General features: G+C 46.7%; 1 protein-coding gene across 4 annotated transcripts in view; it reads left to right on the plus strand.

Annotated features, from left to right (window-relative positions):
- The first annotated feature begins 9782 nt into the window (after nt 1–9782).
- PTK2B (protein tyrosine kinase 2 beta) overlaps nt 9783–17089 on the plus strand; it is a 126681-nt gene continuing 119374 nt past the window's right edge. For 2 of the 4 annotated variants that reach the window (XM_043564668.1, XM_043564683.1), the window contains exon 1: nt 9783–9988. The gene's annotated coding sequence lies outside the window, so the exon portion shown is untranslated. The remainder of the gene's footprint in view (nt 9989–17089) is intronic. The other 2 variants (XM_043564654.1, XM_043564660.1) reach the window with 2 other exon arrangements.

The following is a 17089-nucleotide window of genomic DNA, read 5'->3' on the forward strand; positions in this document are numbered from 1 at the left end:
GGGCCAATCGCGAGGGACGCGCTCTGGAGGCTCCGCCCTAATTCCAGTCGGCGCAGGGAAACCCCGGAAGAGCGGGGTGGGACCCTGTACTTCGCGGTTCCCGCCGGTCCCGCGGGTGCTCGTTGGCCTCCGCCTGTCCTCTGCGGTCTGGCCCGGTTCAGGGAGAAAGAAGCTGCCCAGTTGTGCTGTAGGGCTTCCGTGTCATTGGAAACCTATTAACGGTTTGAAATGGGAATGAAATTTAAGATCCTTCCTCACTGAATCTCTGGAAATCTCAGGTCGGCGAGGTTGGAGAAGAGCGAGCCCTCCACTTCCTGGTTCTGGAATAATGGTTGAGTCTTAAGCATCTGTTTACCACTTTTGCTTTCGTTGTTTACTTATTTTGGCGAGACTTATTCCTGCTCCCTGGGATAAGGAGGAAACAGGTGAGAGAAGGGGGTAGTGGGAAGACCTCTAAAAAAGACACTTTTCCGGTCCGTGCTTCCATAAGTGGGTATGTCACAATCTTTCACGATTTATTTCGTCTTGAGCAAAATGATCACCATTTGCAGCTCTTTTCTGCATGAGATGAGCATTAAAGTGAAATGAATGTGGAAAGTGCTTACTACATTAGGCAGACCCCCCCCCCCCCCCCCATTAAACCAGAGACATTTAAGGATTTCTGCAAAGTTAGCTATGGGAACTAGAATCCAGGCTGAATCTCTCCAACTCCCCATTCCTGCCTCAGTTTGATCACTTTACAGCCTTCAGATGTAGGATCCCTTTCCCCTGACACATTTCCATTTTCTTGGTTTGTGTTGGAAGACAGTTCACGTGTGTCATTTTTCTGTATTTGAGCAGAGGCACTGACTGCCTTTTTCAGAAAATCTTTTCAGGGATTCTTCTGTGGTGGAGAGCTTTGGAAGATAAATAGTGTCCCCCTCCAGACAAAGATCCAGCAGATTTAATCTCCCTTATGCGACATTCATTTTCTCTAAGCTTCTAGTGCCTCTCCTATAATGAAGCCTACCATGGCCCTCCTCACCTAGGTTTCTGGTAATTGGGGCTCAGAAAAGTGGCCCCAATGCTTATTCCCAGTAAGTTACCAGTAACTTATATCCCCAGTAGGTTATTCACAGTCACCAGTGTTAGTAACCCACTGCTCTTTGTCTCTGATCCAGGAGTCTCATCTACCAGCATTCTTGATTCTGTGACAGGCTAACTTGTTAATTTGCAAGAAGGCTAAAATCTCAGTCCTTTTATAGTTCTTGACAATTGTCTTCCAAGCTTTCCCTCAGAACACCACCAACCCCCCTCCGCCACTTTCCCACCCACGATACCAAGGGGATGAATACCACTAATTACTGCCTTCTGCAGTGTTTCTTATACATGGTTCCTGGTCCTCCTGCATTATCTGGGGAGCTCTCTAAAAGCACAGATCCCTGGCCCACTTTGGTCTACTTGCCTCTGTGAGAGAAAGGCCCAGGAATTTGCATTTTCACATACTCTCCAGTTAATTCTCAGGTACAGTAAAGCTTGAGGCCCACTGTTCCAGAGCTTCTCACCTGAGGAGTCAGATCTGGAGTTTTAGTTATGGATTCAAAAATTAACCTTAGAGGCAGTCTCTGAAAAGACCACAAGATGGAGCTAATAACCCTACCCTCCAGGCATCTCCCTGAAAATCTTGTTTTCTACTTCATTTTCTGTCACTGTGTTCTCTTATCTGTGTGTCCCAGTTACTCTGTCAATCTATGTGTTTTGCTATCTGTGTGTTTCATTTTGTTCCTACAGGGCTTTTTTCCCTGTTTATTGTGTCATTGGTTTTCTCAGACTCTCTGAGTAGGGCCACAAATCAAAACAGGTGAAGAGTGGAAATTGAATATATCTTATTTTCTCTAAGTGGAATTCAAAAGTTAGTATTCAACCAGTAAGGTTCTCCAGGTTTTCTGGAAATCCAGAAGAGACTTGGTTCTATTCCAAGCCCCACTACTAGCCAGAGGCATGACCCAGGACATATTACTTCACTTTTCTGGCTTCCTTTCCCTGGACTATAAAAGGAAAGATGGAACTAAATGCCCCTAAGTTCTCAGCAGCGCAGACACTCTGAACTTTTTTATACTTTGCATAATTTCAGTAAAGAGGGTGACTAATACTTACCCAGAGACCAGAAAAGAGAAATCTTGGTGACTGTAACCAATCTGTCACCAGCTTCTGTTCCTTCTTTCAGTAGAAAGGAACTTTTTCGTAGGACTTTGAAGTTCAGGTCCTCCCTTGTACCTACTAAACTAATGCAAAAGCCTCTCTGGCAGTTCTCGCTGTTGGTAATTTGCCCCATCTCGTACCCCAGACATTCTTGCCAGGCACTGCCACATTCTAGGCCCTTGCTATAACCATGAAAATTAATGTAAGGAATGACAACTATCTTTTAAGTGTTGCGTGAGAAAAAAAAAATCCTAGGTGCAGAAAGATTAAGTATTCTTTTTTTTTTTTCCTTTTTAAATCAGTAGGCTTGAAAATGATTATTGCAAATAAAAGGCAGAGAGATGAACAAGATTAGATTTTTTTTTCTTTTAAAGGCAAAACCCAACTATATGCTGCCTAAAAGGAGCCCACTTTAAATATGAGCATACGGGGCGCCTGGGTGGCGCAGTCGGTTAAGCATCCGACTTCAGCCAGGTCACGATCTCGCGGTCCGTGAGTTCGAGCCCCGTGTCAGGCTCTGGGCTGACGGCTCAGAGCCTGGAGCCTGTTTCCGATTCTGTGTCTCCCTCTTTCTCTGCCCCTCTCCCGTTCATGCTCTGTCTCTCTCTGTCCCAAAAATAAATAAACATTGGAAAAAAAAAATATGAGCATACAAAGAAGTTAATAGAAAAAAAGGTATACCATGCTAATAGGAGTCAAAGAAAGCTGGAGCGGCTCTGTTAATATCCAAAAAGCAGATTTCATTTCACAGAATATTACAGGGATAATATATAGGATGGCTGCTGAATGCAACAGTTGCAAAGCTGACAATTGCAAGAACCATTGCCAGACATAGGCAACCAGACGTGCAGACATAACTGAGCTTATTCAACAGAATTACCAAGGAAATCTTTGAGAAAATCATTATAGTCTGATGCTTGATGTGGCACACAGTGATGGCTTGGGCCCTCTCTGAGGCCTAAACCATGGAAAAAAGGAAGGTAGGAGCTCTTATTTGGCTTGAATAATGCAGGGAGAACTTCCATAAGAAGTAGTGTTAATGCAAGTAGTTAGGAATACACTTAGGGTAGTAAATTGCCTGCCTCTGGGTCAGATTGGGTTGCAGACTTCTTTTATTTGATCCACATGTTTTTTTCCCCCTCTGTACCATTTATCATATATGATCTTGTAAGCCTCAACTTTTTTTTTTTGTTTCAAGTGTTGATTTAAATTCCAATTAGTTAACACATAAGGTAATATTAGTTTCAAGAGTAGAATTTTGTGATTCATCACTTACATATAACACCCAGGGCTCATCACAAGTGCCCTCCTTAATACCCATCACATCTAGCCCATCCTCCCCTGTTATCCCTCCAGTAACCCTCAGTTTGTTCTCTATAGTTAAGAATCTGTTTTGGAGCACCTGGGTGACTCAGTCGGTTAAGCATCCAACTCCTGATTTCAGCTCAGGTCATGATCTCACAGTTCATGAGTTTAAGCCCTGCATCAGGCTTTGTGCTGATAGCATGGAGCCTGCTTGGGATTCTCTCTCTTCCTCTCTCTCTCTCTGTCTCTCCTCTGTGCTCTCTCTCTCTCAAAATAAATAAATAAACATAAAAAAATGAGAATCTGTTTTCTGGTTTGCCTCTCTTTTCCCCCCATGTTCATCTGTTTTGTTTCTTAAATCCCACATATGAGTGAAATCATATGGTATTTGTCTTTCTCTAAGTTATTTCACTTAGCCTAATACACTCTAGATCCATCCATGATGTTACAAGTGGCAAGATTTCATTCTTTCCAATGGCTGAGTAATATTCTATTGTATATATGTACACCACATCTTTATCCACTCATTAGCTGATGGGCATTTAGTAAGCCTCAACTTTTATATTTTTAGAATCTTTTAAATGTTTATTTATGTTTGAGAGAGACAGAGCATGAGTGGGAGAGGAGCAGAGAGAGACGGAGACACAGAATCCAAAGCAGGCTCCAGGCTCTGAGCTCTGAGCTCTCAGCACAGAACCCAACTCGGGGCTCGAACTCGCAAACCGCGAGATCATGACCTGAGCCAAAGTCAGATGCCTAACTGACTGAGCCACCCAGGCGCCCCTATTTTTTTTTAAAATGTTTGTTTATTTTTGAGAGAGAGAGAGAGAGAGAGAGACAGAATGCAAGTGGGGGAGGGTCAGAGGGAGGGAGACACAGAATCTGGAACAGGCTCCAGGCTCTGAGCTGTCAACACAGAGCCTGACGTGGGGCTGGAACCCAAGAAGGGCGAGATCATAACCTCAGCTGAAGTCGGATGCTTAACCGACTGAACCACGCAAGCATACATGGCTGTAGACATGCTGAATAGCAGCTGCTCCCTGTGGGAGGGACATTTGTTCTCCAGTTTGCCACAGTCTCTATCCAGCTAGCTTCCCTCACATTCCCTGCCTTGCCTCTATAGACACTCAAGCTTTCAACCCCTTGCCTGGATTTCCCCAGTGAAGGTTACACCTGGCTGCTATTCATCGTGAAGGAGGCAGGGTGGTAAAATACTCTAGTACAGACAGGCAACTTGGTAACTTGGCGAAATGAAATCTACTGATTTTCCATTTTCCAGAAATTTCTCTTTAAGCACCCAATTATTTTACTGCAAATATTTTGAGTAGACATTTTTTGAAGTATATTGTATGATTTTTCTTTCTCTAAAACCTAGCATGCAGAACATCATTTGAACTTTCCTTCACGATTTACCAAAACAGACAATAATTACTATGGTATGCTGGGTCATAAAGGGGTGCCCTCAGAAGTTAATGCAGTAGGTAGGGTTGTTTGTCCCTATTCTGTAAATGGCCACAGATGCCTATGTTTTAAGGTTCTTAGAGTTGCTAGGCACTTTAGTTTTCTTTCTTTTTCAGAGGTTCTTCTTGCTACCAGCACCAATCTGCCTGTCACAGCCTGCTCTCGATCCCTAGTTAATGCTTCCAACCTAGTGTGGGCTAGGAACAGACAGCCACATTTGTTAGAATTGCAGATGTCGATAATGGCAAGACAAGGTTTGTACAGTGACGCCTTTGCTTCAGAGCTTATCCATAGGTTGTGGGGACCTGGCGAGCTCACTCACAGGTGGGAGTAAAGGATTGAGGGCCGAGAAGGCCAAAGTCACAGAAGTCACGGAGCTGACTCGAAGTGGGCAGGGTGGGAGGGAAGGCTGCATTTCCACAAGGCAACTCTATGGGAGCACCCTCCAGCCCACTGCCCTGCAGCCACGTTGGGGAGCCACAAAAGTGCCAGACAGCAGTGCCCAGAGTTGTGGAAACTGCCTGGCCTCTGTGGCACTGACGCTCTGCCTGTTGCTTTTAAAGGGAAAATAAAAACATTCTTCTGACTTCTCCAACTGCCCTCCCTCTTGGGTACCAAAATTAATTTCTCAGTGGATTTAATATGGCTTTATTTTTCCCAAAGAGATTCACTTTGGCTTATGCCCAGGAATCTGTTTTTTTCCCTCTATGGAAAGATTTTATTTATTTTAACTTTTTCACTATAAACACTTCCAAACACAATATTAGAGAGAATGGTATAATTAACCCCTACATACCCATCATTCAGTTTATGTCAGTTATCCAATTTGCTATTTTTGTCTCACTTCTCCCCTCCACATTTAGGGGGATGGGTGTGGTGGAATATTTTAAAGCAACCATTATTTTTATTTCAGGAACACATTTTTTTAAGTTACAACAGTATATAATACCTGCCATTTATTGGTAGCTATGAGCCATAGCACTAGCAGGGAAATTTACATGTATTATTTCTAGTCCTTAGACAACTGGGTCAAGTAAATTATTCCCATTTTATACATGAGGAAATTGAGGTTCAGCCTTAATTTGTATACAAAAAAAATACGCTGAATGATAGTATATTAGGATGCATTTTTTTAAACTTTTTAAAAATGTTTATTTATTGTTTTAGAGACAGAGACAGAACACTAGCAGGGGAGGGGCAGAGAGAGAGGGAGACACAGAATCTGAAGCAGACTCCAGGTTTGAGCACAGAGTCTGACACTGGGCTCTAACCCATGAACCATGAGATCATGACCTGAGTTGAAGTCAGACGCTCAACCAACTCAGCCACTCAGGTGCCCCTTAGTTAGGATGCATTTTAAGCTACGGTGACAGAAAAGCCCCCAATGCAGTAACCTGAACAATGTAAGTGTCTCTTTCCTTCTCATGTAAAAGTTCAAGTAGGCCCAGGGGCGCCTGGGTGGCTTAGGTGGTTAGGCGTCCAACTCTTGGTTTCAGCTCAGGTCATGATCTCATGGTTCATGAGTTCAAGCCCACATCAGGCTCCACGCTAACAGCACAAAGTCTGCTTGGGATTCTCTCTCTCCCTCTCTCTCTGCCCCTCCCCTGCTTACGTGCATTCTTTCTCTCTCTCTCTCTCTCTCTCTCTCTCTCTCTCTCTCTCTCTCCTCTCTCTCTCTGTCTTTCAAAATAAATGAATAAACTTAAAAAAGTTCAAGTAGGCCTAGGCCATGTCTAGGGCTTGCTTGATGGCATTATGGACCCAGCCTTCGTTTCTCAACACCACAGACCAAGATGGCCACTCCAGTATCCATCAGTAGGTGCAAGTGGAAAAGGAGGTAGTGGAGGCTGTGCCCATTCCCTTGAAATGCACGATCCTGAAGCTGCACACACAACCTCTACTCACCAGCCATGGCCCAGACCTTCATCACATGGCCATACCTGCAAAGGAGACTGAAAAATGTAGTCTTTATTTTGGGCAGCTTATGACTAAAAACCAGGGATTCTATTACAAGGGAAGAAAGGAGGACAACTAGCAGTGTCTTTATGATGGAATAAAGGGTCCTTTTGAAGTCTAGGGCATGGTTTTGAGGTTTGTTTGTTGTTTTGTTTTTGTTCTGGTGTCAGCGGTGGTCCATTTAGCAAACCCAGCAGTACCTGGTTTAATTAGAGGTAGATGTCCTTTGGTGATGAAGGATTTCAAGTATTTAATCCTGTGCCCAGGAGTTTTTTTTTTTTTTTCTTTGCTCATTTTGTTGTTCTTGTTCAGAGCACTTATAACCAGACTATTCTTTTAACATGAAATTTATTCTGATAATAAAATTATAGTATTGATTTTATTCCACTATCCATAATGGAGAGACCCCAATTACTTACCATTACATGCCAATGACGGGTTTAGGTTCAGTTCTGCTCTCTCCCACCTGGGTGGCTGTGGACAAATTATTTACCTTTTCCTCCTTTTCCTTTCTACCAAATAAGAATGCTACTATTTACCTCAATGAATTGTGGAGATCAGTTAGATGATGGATGAAAGTTCTAGTCACACAGCAAACACTTGACAGATTGTATCTGTTCAGATACATATGTAATCTCTCCCCACTGAACCTACCCTATTTAGTTCCTATTCTTTTTTTAATTTAACTTTATTTTTTATTTTTTAAAATTTACACCCAAATTAGTGTATAGTGAAGCAATGATTTCAGTAGATTCCTTAATGCCCCTTACCCATTTAGCCCATCCTCCCCCCTTTTTTTAAGTAAGCTCCACGCCCAATGTGGGGCTTAAACTTACAACCCTGAGATCAAGAGTCACATGCTCTACTGACTCAGCCAGCCAGGAGCCCCTAATTCCTATTATTTCTAAAAATAAAATCATAGTATGTTATAGCACAATAGCATTTTAATCACCATAGGATGTATTTTTTCATACCAATCAATTTCATACCTATCATACCCATCAATTAAGTGGGGCATCACAATACTCTGTGAAATGGGTAGAAAAGATAGTACTTATTCCTTTACTCTCCTAGATTAGGAAATACAAGCTCAGAGAGATCGATCTGCTTCCTAAAGTCACGCCTTTCCTCTTGACTGGATCCTTCCCATGTGCAGGTTAACCTGTTCCACTAGCTACCATCTTAAACAAATGACAAAACACACAATGAGACATAGGTAGAATCTTTTAAGAACACTTATACAGAATTCTAGGCTCTGGGAAGCATTTCTGGTAGGTTTTTTTTACTAATACTGCATACAACACAGGCAGTGTATCCAACCCAGGGAGTTTCCCAAGGTCCTCTTAATAAATAAAACCTATGATTGTACGGTGCTAGGAGCTAGGTTTCAGAGCTTAAAAAAAACAAAAACAAACAAAAACCTCTGAAAAATTCAACATGCTCCAAAAATTTTGAATATCTGAAAATTTCTCAAATTACAGCCCAGCCAGATTGTAGGTTATGGATTTGGCCACATGATGGCAGCATACACAAACTCACCTTTTCTTAAACCTATTTGGATTAGTTTTGTTCCTTCGTTCCCATTGCCTCCGGCCCAACACAGACCCTCAACTGCTAATGCAAGTATCTAACCTTCACATCATTCAACATTCATCTCCTCATTCCTGTGCACAAGAAGACAGAAGGGCCCCCCATTTTCCGAAGCCCTCTAAAACCTGCAGTGGCGTCCAGGAGTCAGCTGATCACACTTTGAGAGATATTTGACATTCTGGCTTTGTGGCCTTGGACAAGTTAAGGAATCTAAGCCTTGGTTTTCTTTTCAGAAAGTGGGGGAAATTAAATGAAATCACGTAAACTGAAAGCTTTCTTAGCAACAGTGGTTGGTGTTGAAACTTGCTCACCAAATGCTAGACTTTCCTTTTGTTCTCCTGGGGTGGCTAATCCATTGAGTTTGGGGTTACGGGTGAGGGAGTATCAGGGGGGTCACCACGTGTGCCAGGCTGTCACCTATGGCTGCACAACTCCGGGGGCCACCATCTTCAGAGACGACCCTGTGAATAGTATCTTCTAGAACTCCGGGAGATCCTAATTCTTCACAGGACACAGGATGAAGAAGTTTGGGGCAGGGGCTCTGGAGAGGAGCTTTGAGGTTGTGGGGGACATTGAGGACACACCAGCTTTGCGACCTTATGCTAAGTCCAGTTCACCTCCTCCTACTCAAGGGAAAGTCAGGAATTTTTCTAGCAATAGGGGAAAAAGGGTTTCTAAGTGCCCTTGAGTCACTGTCTTGAATTTCACTGCCCTGCTGGCCTGAGTAAAGAGGTGAACCAGCCTCTTTGTTTGGGCAGCCAAGTTAGCTGATATGGAGATGGGGCCAGGTAAAGGCTGCCCAGCTTCTGTGACAATTCTTGTGCTGCCCCTGGTCCTGCCCTCTCACAGCACAAGCACCTGGATCAGTTCTGCCAAAGCCCCTGGCAATCTTCACCTGATCCCAGTGTCCCATCAAGGGGCTGGGGCCACTGTAGAAGTAGGGGGGAGAGGGGGAAGCCCCGGAGGGTCACAGATGCTGAGATTATGGGAGACAGGTAACAGCCTCCCACTAGGAGCCTAGAGAGGAAACACCAATGTCTAAACGTGGCCTCCAAAAGCCGGCCTGTGGAGTAGGAAGAGGGAGGGGTGGTAGAAATTCAGAGGGGTCAGCCGCTCACAGGGCACGCAACAGCAGAAGACCCCTACTGGGTTTGGGAGAGGGCTGCCCAGGTGGGCACGTGCAGCTCAGGGAATTGGTGGTGGCGTCTACTTCAGGGTTTATGGTAAGAGGCTGGAGCAGGCACACACTCAGCACCACAGACAACACACCCCACCCTTTAAGGAAGTGAGGAGGAGAGCAGCAGGGGTGTGGTTAACTAGGAGGAGGAGAGGGGAAAACACAAACCTGTCAGCCCTGTTACTCAGCGGAGGCCTCCGGAGCCACCGCGGATCCCTTACCTGCCGCAGCCCCTGGACCCACCTGTACCTGCCGCCGCGCAACCCGCGCCTCACCTGGCGGAGCCGAGGAGCCGTCGGAGTCGGCGCTTCTCTCGGTGTGAGTCCCCTCCCGCGACCGGGCTGAGCGCCCATCCAGAAGTTGGAGGCTGGACGGGGTGGCAGGGGGTGGCAGGGGGTGATTCCGAGACTGGGGGTACCTGGACCGGCCTGAGAGTTCCTGGAAAAGGAACTCAGGAGTCGGAGCTGCTGGTGCACCGCATGCCCAGGCTCACTAGCCCTCCCCAGGGGTAGAGGGATTCTATTTTTGGAGTTAATTTGAGACAGAAGGGTGTTTCTCCCTCTTTGTCCTCGTTAAGTATTCGTGGAGGGGAGGGGGGGGGTTGCAGATGATGAGAAGGCACCAAAGGGCCATCTGCCTCTAAAGGTTAGACCAGAGAGCAACAGACCAGGGCTTTCAGAATCCGGTCACAGGTGCTGCCTCAGAGCCCCTCCCTGCGTCCTGCCCTCTCCCCTCTCCCCATTCCCTTCAGCACCCCCACCCTGGTCCTATTCCCATGCCCTTCCCACTGCTCTGGCATGGACTTCCTGCCCCCCTAGAGGGCATCTGCTAAATTGAGCCCTGACTGGAAGCAAGCTGGGAGGGCTCTGAGAGGGGAATAGAGGCAGAACTCCAGGGTGTGTGTGTGTGTGTGTGTGTGTGTGTGTGTGTGTGTGTACTAAAGTTAGCACTCCCTGCATACTGGTTCTTTGTGAAACTACCTTCTAAAGGCCATGAAAGGGTTAAGTTCTGTGCTGCCTTCTCCTGCTGTCAGGCTGTGCGTGGGCAAAGCCTTGGGTGGGTGAACAAGGAACATATGGGTGATGTTCTGAGCCCACCGAGCCCCACCACCTGCCCTAACCCTCAGCCATCTGACACTGGCATCTCCCCACACCCCAAATGTGGGGCTTAATCCAATTAGACTCTTTTAAGGGGGCCAGGGGGAGAAGGGAAGCAGAGTTTGGACACAGAGGGGGCATGTGCCAGGAGGGTTTGGGAACCCAGGAGGAAGTTTCTGCTGACCTGTAGCTAGACCTGAGCCCACAGGGACAGTTGGTCTGGAACGATCAGGTAAGGGACATGAGCAGGCGCTCTCTCCTCACCTGAGTCCCGGCCAGGAAATGCTGTTGGGGAGCTAAGCCCCAGCTTTTCACAACTCTGAGGGAGGGAGAGGAGGCAGAGATGAAAAAGTGAGTAAAGATGGAAGGGAAGGAGGAAGCAGTCACATTCAAGAGATGCAGCTCTGCCTGAACATTCTTCATTCATTCATTCATTCATTCAATAAGCATCTGCTGAACTTCCCACCTGAGGTCACATGCTGGTGCTGGGCGTGGGGAGACACGGGTGCATGTGACCCGCCCCTGCTCCCTGGGGCATGCTGCAATGGGAAGGGGCAGTGGTCACAGAGTCAGGGAAGACTTCCCGGCAGAAGTGACTCTAGGTGGAGACGCTAAGGATCCACAGGAATTAGCCAGATAGCGGGAGAGGGGGAAAAAGACCCGCACAAAGCACAGTTAGGGCTAAGACCTGAGGCCAGAAGCAGCATGACACATTCAGGAAACTGAAAGCAGTGCAGTGTGTTCTGAGCATGGAGAATGCAGGGGCGAGGTGAAGCTGGAGAGGTAAGTAGAGACAGCTCCAGAAGGGCCTGCTCAGGCTGCCATGGCAACTCGTGTTGGAGCAACGCTTGGGACCTAGAGCCAGGCGGGAGACTTCCCAGCATGCCTCTGACTCTAGGGTGGGGTTGCTAGATTTAGCAAATAAAAACACAGGACACTCAGATTTGAATTTCAGAGAAGCAATTAATCTTTTTCTAGTATAAGTATATCCCGTGCAATATTGGGACATACTTATACTCAGACGTTATTTATTGTTTCTCTGAAATTGAAATGTAACTGGGTATCTGGTGTTTTATCTGGCAACACTTCTCTACAAGAAGGCTGAAGACGCTACCATGCTGGGGATAGCCAGGTGCCAGGAAAACAGTCTCAGGGCATATTTATCTTGTAACCAATCCTCCTGGATTCCAGTTTGGGACTCCTTCACTGACTGACTGTGTTATTTCTTTTTCTGTTTTTTTAAAATGTTTATTTATTTGGGAGGGGGACAGAGAGAGAGGGAGAGAGAGAGAATCCCAAGCAGGCTCCACACTGTCAGCACAGAGCCCGACACGGGGCTTGAACTATGAGATCATGACCTGAGCTGAAGTCAGGAGTCAGAAGCTTAACCGATTGAGCCACCCAGGTGCCCCTGAACATGTTATTTCTTTAAAAAACAAAAAAACAAAAAAACTTGGTCCACGTGTTTATCTACACAGCTGAAGGACAATGATGCCTCAGAAAGAAATTGGGCTTTGGAGGCTGACGGACCTGGATTCAAATCCAAACTTGGCTGCTTGCCCACTGTGAGGCTCCGCACAGACCACTTAGCCCCAGTATCTCTTTTCTGAAAGAATACAGGAATACTTGGTTGTCCAGGCTGTTGAGAGGATCAGTGATAATGCATGTAGTTGCCTAGTGAGTGCTAAGGAAAAAGTGGCAGATACTAATTTTTGTAACACCTGCATGGGGATGACCAAAGTGGTATCCACCAAGTACTTGGGGCTCATTGATTTCTGTTTATATTTACCTAGCACTCTGAGATCCCAGGGGATATAATGTGGTAGGGTCCTGCTTCTAGTGAGAGAGTGGGTTAGCTCCTGGGCAGAGAGGGAGAGCCCGAATTGGCTTTTGTTTTTCCAGCTTTGCCATTGTCTTCGAGTATGACCGGCTGCTGGGGAAGAAGATCCCCAGCTCTCCTCTTGGAGGAAAGTGGGTGGGGGAGAGGCAGAATTAACTGAAGGGAAATGTGAATTAATTAAAAGAGAGAATCCACATAAAACACCTAGCACAGCGCCTGACACAAACAAATGCCCTATAAAATGTGGCTGCCCTTATTCCCATTTTTACAAGTAGCTTATTAGAAAAATAGCTTTCAGGGGTGGATGAAGAAAGGGTGCCTTGTGAACCATGTTTGGACTTTAACAAGGGCATTTGTGAAAGCAAACTAGGGGCCTCTGAAAAGGGAACCCAGAGGGAGTTAAGAATTTGTTAAGAGAAAGAGGAAATGGAAATTGTGTTCCCCTTGTGGGAACCGCTGAGTGAAAAATGGCCCCTCTTTCCAATGGCTAAGCCTCCCCATCCCCATGCCCAGTGATAGGCCTTTTGTCCCCAGCTCTTTAGAGCAGCATTTGCCAAACAGTGTTCAGAGAAACTCTATGCCATGAGATAGTTATGGGTGTTCCATTAGGGAAATGTTCAAATGAGCTGGCTCTCACAGATTTGTCATGCAAATTTGCACAGTCAAGGTTATGATAAGTCCTGCAGAAAAAGACTCCTGTATCACTGGGCCTACTAGCATTCTGTAAATTTGACTATAGAACTCTGGCAGGGGTGTAGGGAAACCTATTATTGTTTCATAGGAAATAACATTTCATATCTAGTGACAGTTCATGTGGGTACAGTTCTGGGACCAAGCAGGTCTTTCAGAGGACATTATTCATCCCATAACTCTATCAGGGAGGGATCTAATTTATTGTAGACTCAGCGGTGTCCAACTTACAGAAGATCTTCAGGGACTGAGCACTTATGTAGAGCTGTCCCTGCACCACATATCCCCCGTGGACAGAAACCCCTACTCGTGTCAACCAAAATCTTACTGCAACTGGGGCGCCTGGGTGGCGCAGTCGGTTAAGCGTCCGACTTCAGCCAGGTCACGATCTCATGGTCCGTGAGTTCGAGCCCCGCGTCAGGCTCTGGGCTGATGGCTCGGAGCCTGGAACCTGTTTCCGATTCTGTGTCTCCCTCTCTCTCTGCCCCTCCCCTGTTCATGCTCTGTCTCTCTCTGTCCCAGAAATAAATAAAAACGTTGAAAAAAAAATTAAAAAAAAAAAAATCTTACTGCAACTTACCCCCATTTCCCATTGTTCACAGAGAACCCTGGGGAAAGTATGGCTCTTAGCAAGTAGCCCTCCATTCTGATGGCAGTAACTCAGTGCCCTGAATATGGCTAAGGCAGGCACAGTTGGTGCGGGAAGGGAAGGAAGGGAGCATACCTGGGTAGACCCCAAGTGGTAGGTCTCCCAGCCTGTAAATTTCCCCCTGCCCAGGGGTGGCCTTGCGTCCTTGGCCTCCCAGAGGAATGGGGCTCTCGGGTGGTCACACATGGGTGGCTGGAGATACCCAACTGCTGGCACGTTCAGGGCTGCAAGGGTGGTGATTAAGAGAAGTCCTTGCTGGCTCAGTGACTGAGGGTTTCTCCTAGACTCTGGGTCATTTCTAGGGTAGAGGGGGAGGAGCAAGAATAGTGGCCTCCGCAATGCTAACATGGCTGGTAGTCCTATGGTCAAGTGCAAAAGCTTGGAGTCAATCAGCCAAGCTTCCAGCTCCAGTTCCTGGACTTGCTGCTTGACATTAGGCAAGTCATGTAGCCTTGTCCTCCTCATCTATAAGACAGGTGAGAAAGGAGGCAGGCAGTTGGAGGAGGGGGGCTGGGGTAATAGGCATTTATCAACTTACATGGCCTATTTCAATATTTTAACATCCCTTTTGCCTCAACTGCACATAAAAGAAATCCCGTCCTTCAGGGCGCCTGAGTGTCTCAGTCGGTTAAGCATCTGACTCTTGATTTCTGCTCAAGTCGTGATCTCACGATTCGTGGGTTCAAGCCCCGCATTGGGCTCTGTGCTGACAGCTTGGAGCCTGCTTGGGATTCTCTGTCTCTGTATCTGCCCCTCCCCTCCTTGCTCTCTCTCAAAATGAAAATAAATAAATTTAAAAATAAAATTCAGCCCTTCAACAGGCACGCAGTAGGCATTGAATAAGTATGGCTCTCCTTATCATTCTACTTTTATACTTAGGGTTCACCTGAGCTGGTGGGGAAGCACCTGAGGGAAAAGGCCATCTTCTGAGGGCTGGCACCCATGGCTTCTTGCGTGTGCTGTCTCACTGACCTGCATCACATCTCCAACAGTTTTTGCGTCTTGCCCCCCACTGCACACCCAATTCCCCATGCTTGATGAACAGCCTGGGCCTAATTAGCTATTTAACCATTAAAGAGACTTTCTACTACTGCCCATCAGACAATGGAGTCTGAATGGTCACTTGAGGTGTTGAACAAGCTGACAAGCTTCATGAGCTAGTGGCTTCACTCTCTTGGGGTTCTCAGCATCCTGTGCAAAGCCCTGAGCTGTGTGAAGGCGTGGCTGTGGGGGAGGGGACCGTTTTTTGAGTCACTCTGCTGTTTCCCAAGGTATAATTATTACTCATGATGACAGTTTGATTAAGAGAGCAGGCTGGAGGCTGCAAATTCCGATGCCCTTTTTACCTAGACACAATGGATGGATTGGTGGGAACACAGGGGTGGTTCCAGGTGGGCTATGGGTGGGCGGCAAGAAAGGACACTCCCCTGGTCAACGTAATTAGAACTAACACCAGCTACCGCCAACATCCATGGAAGGGTGATCCTTCCCCATTTCTCTCTTGGGGACTGTTCACTAACATCTTCCTTCCAGTGCCCTTCTTGCCTTTTATGTCTTTAAATCCACCTACAAAGAATCTGGCCACATCACTCACTAGCTGGGGCCTCACAGGAACATACCTCTCCCAGTGTTTAGAACTTGACACTGGGTTTAATTGTTATCTCATGAGCCAGTCTCCCTTTCAGTTAGGCCAATTCTCCCAACACCTTTGAGGGCACAGGACCACCGGTCCCCTTTCCTGTGCCCCTTTTTCTGAGGGTCTTTTTCTGAGGGTCTGCCCACCGCCTGGATCTCTCAGACTCTCCCAGCTGATGCATCCCCACTGGGACAACTGAGGACCCTGGAGGTTCCTTGCAAGCCTTCTGGGAATTCTCTCCCCCACCCCCTCCAAGAGTTTGGGCTTTGTTTGCTCTTGGGGGATGGGAAGGGGCAGGGGTCTGTTTCCCACCAGTGAGAGAACAGCCCCTCTGGTCCTGGCCACTGGAACATCACATCTTCTGGTTTCTAAATGATGTAATTTGCCCCGCCCCCTACTTCCTCCCTAGCCTCAAGCACATCTCTGTTCTCCAGGAGCTTTTGCAATGGGAACCCAGCTCCTCTCTTGGGGTGTGGGTTTACACTCTCCCACACCTGTTCCTGCTCCAGGCAGGTTAGCAGAGATCTGACACTCCAGCATCTCAGAAGGCGCCCTTATCAGCAGCCGGTTACCTTCCCTCCTCTATTTTCACAAACACGGGCTACCAATGTACAGTGATGTGAACCTAGGCAGTCATAAGTGGCTTGAGTTCCCAAGCCCCTGGTGCAGGCAAGTTGGGAGGCTGGGTTAGCGGACGACTGATCAGAAATGAAAACAAGACATGGCTCCAGTTTAGATCCTGCCATTTGCTAGCAATGTAACTTTGGAGGGGGAGGGTTGCAGTCTTGCAGACCTCCCTTCTCTCACTTAAAAATGATGAAGAAAGGGGCGCCTGGGTGGCGCAGTCGGTTAAGCGTCCGACTTCAACCAGGTCACTATCTCGCGGTCCAGGAGTTTGAGCCCCGCGTCAGGCTCTGGGCTGATGGCTCAGAGCCTGGAGCCTGTTTCCGATTCTGTGTCTCCCTCTCTCTCTGCCCCTCCCCCGTTCATGCTCTGTCTCTCTCTGTCCCAAAAATAAACAAACGTTGAAAAAAAATTATAAAAAAATAAAAAATAAAAAAAATAAAAAAAATAAAAATAAATAAAAAAATGATGAAGAAGTACAGCGTCCTTGATTAGATCCTTGAGAGAAATCCTTGACTTGTGTGAAAATGCCCTGGAAAGCACCGTAGGCACTCTACCTAGAAAGATGAAGAGTTGTGGGTTAGAGCCTTGACTCTGTCACTTTCTACCTGTGTGGCATTGCCACACAGAGACTTAGTTTTCTCATTTGCAACTTGTTCTAGATATTTGTTTCCTTTTTCTCCCCTCTTCACCTCCTCGACTCTCAGGGCCAGTCTTTCTTTCCTTTTCTTTTTTAAATGTTTATTTATTTTTGAGAGAGAGAGAGAGAGAGAGAGAGAGAGAGAATGCATGAGCAGGGAGGAGCAGAGTGGGGGGGGGGGGGGACAGAGGATCTGAAGCGAGCTCTGTGCTGACAGCAGTGAGCCCAATGCGGGGCTCGTAC

The sequence above is a fragment of the Prionailurus bengalensis genome, chromosome B1 (assembly GCF_016509475.1).
Source record: "Prionailurus bengalensis isolate Pbe53 chromosome B1, Fcat_Pben_1.1_paternal_pri, whole genome shotgun sequence".
Taxonomy (NCBI): domain Eukaryota; kingdom Metazoa; phylum Chordata; class Mammalia; order Carnivora; family Felidae; genus Prionailurus; species Prionailurus bengalensis.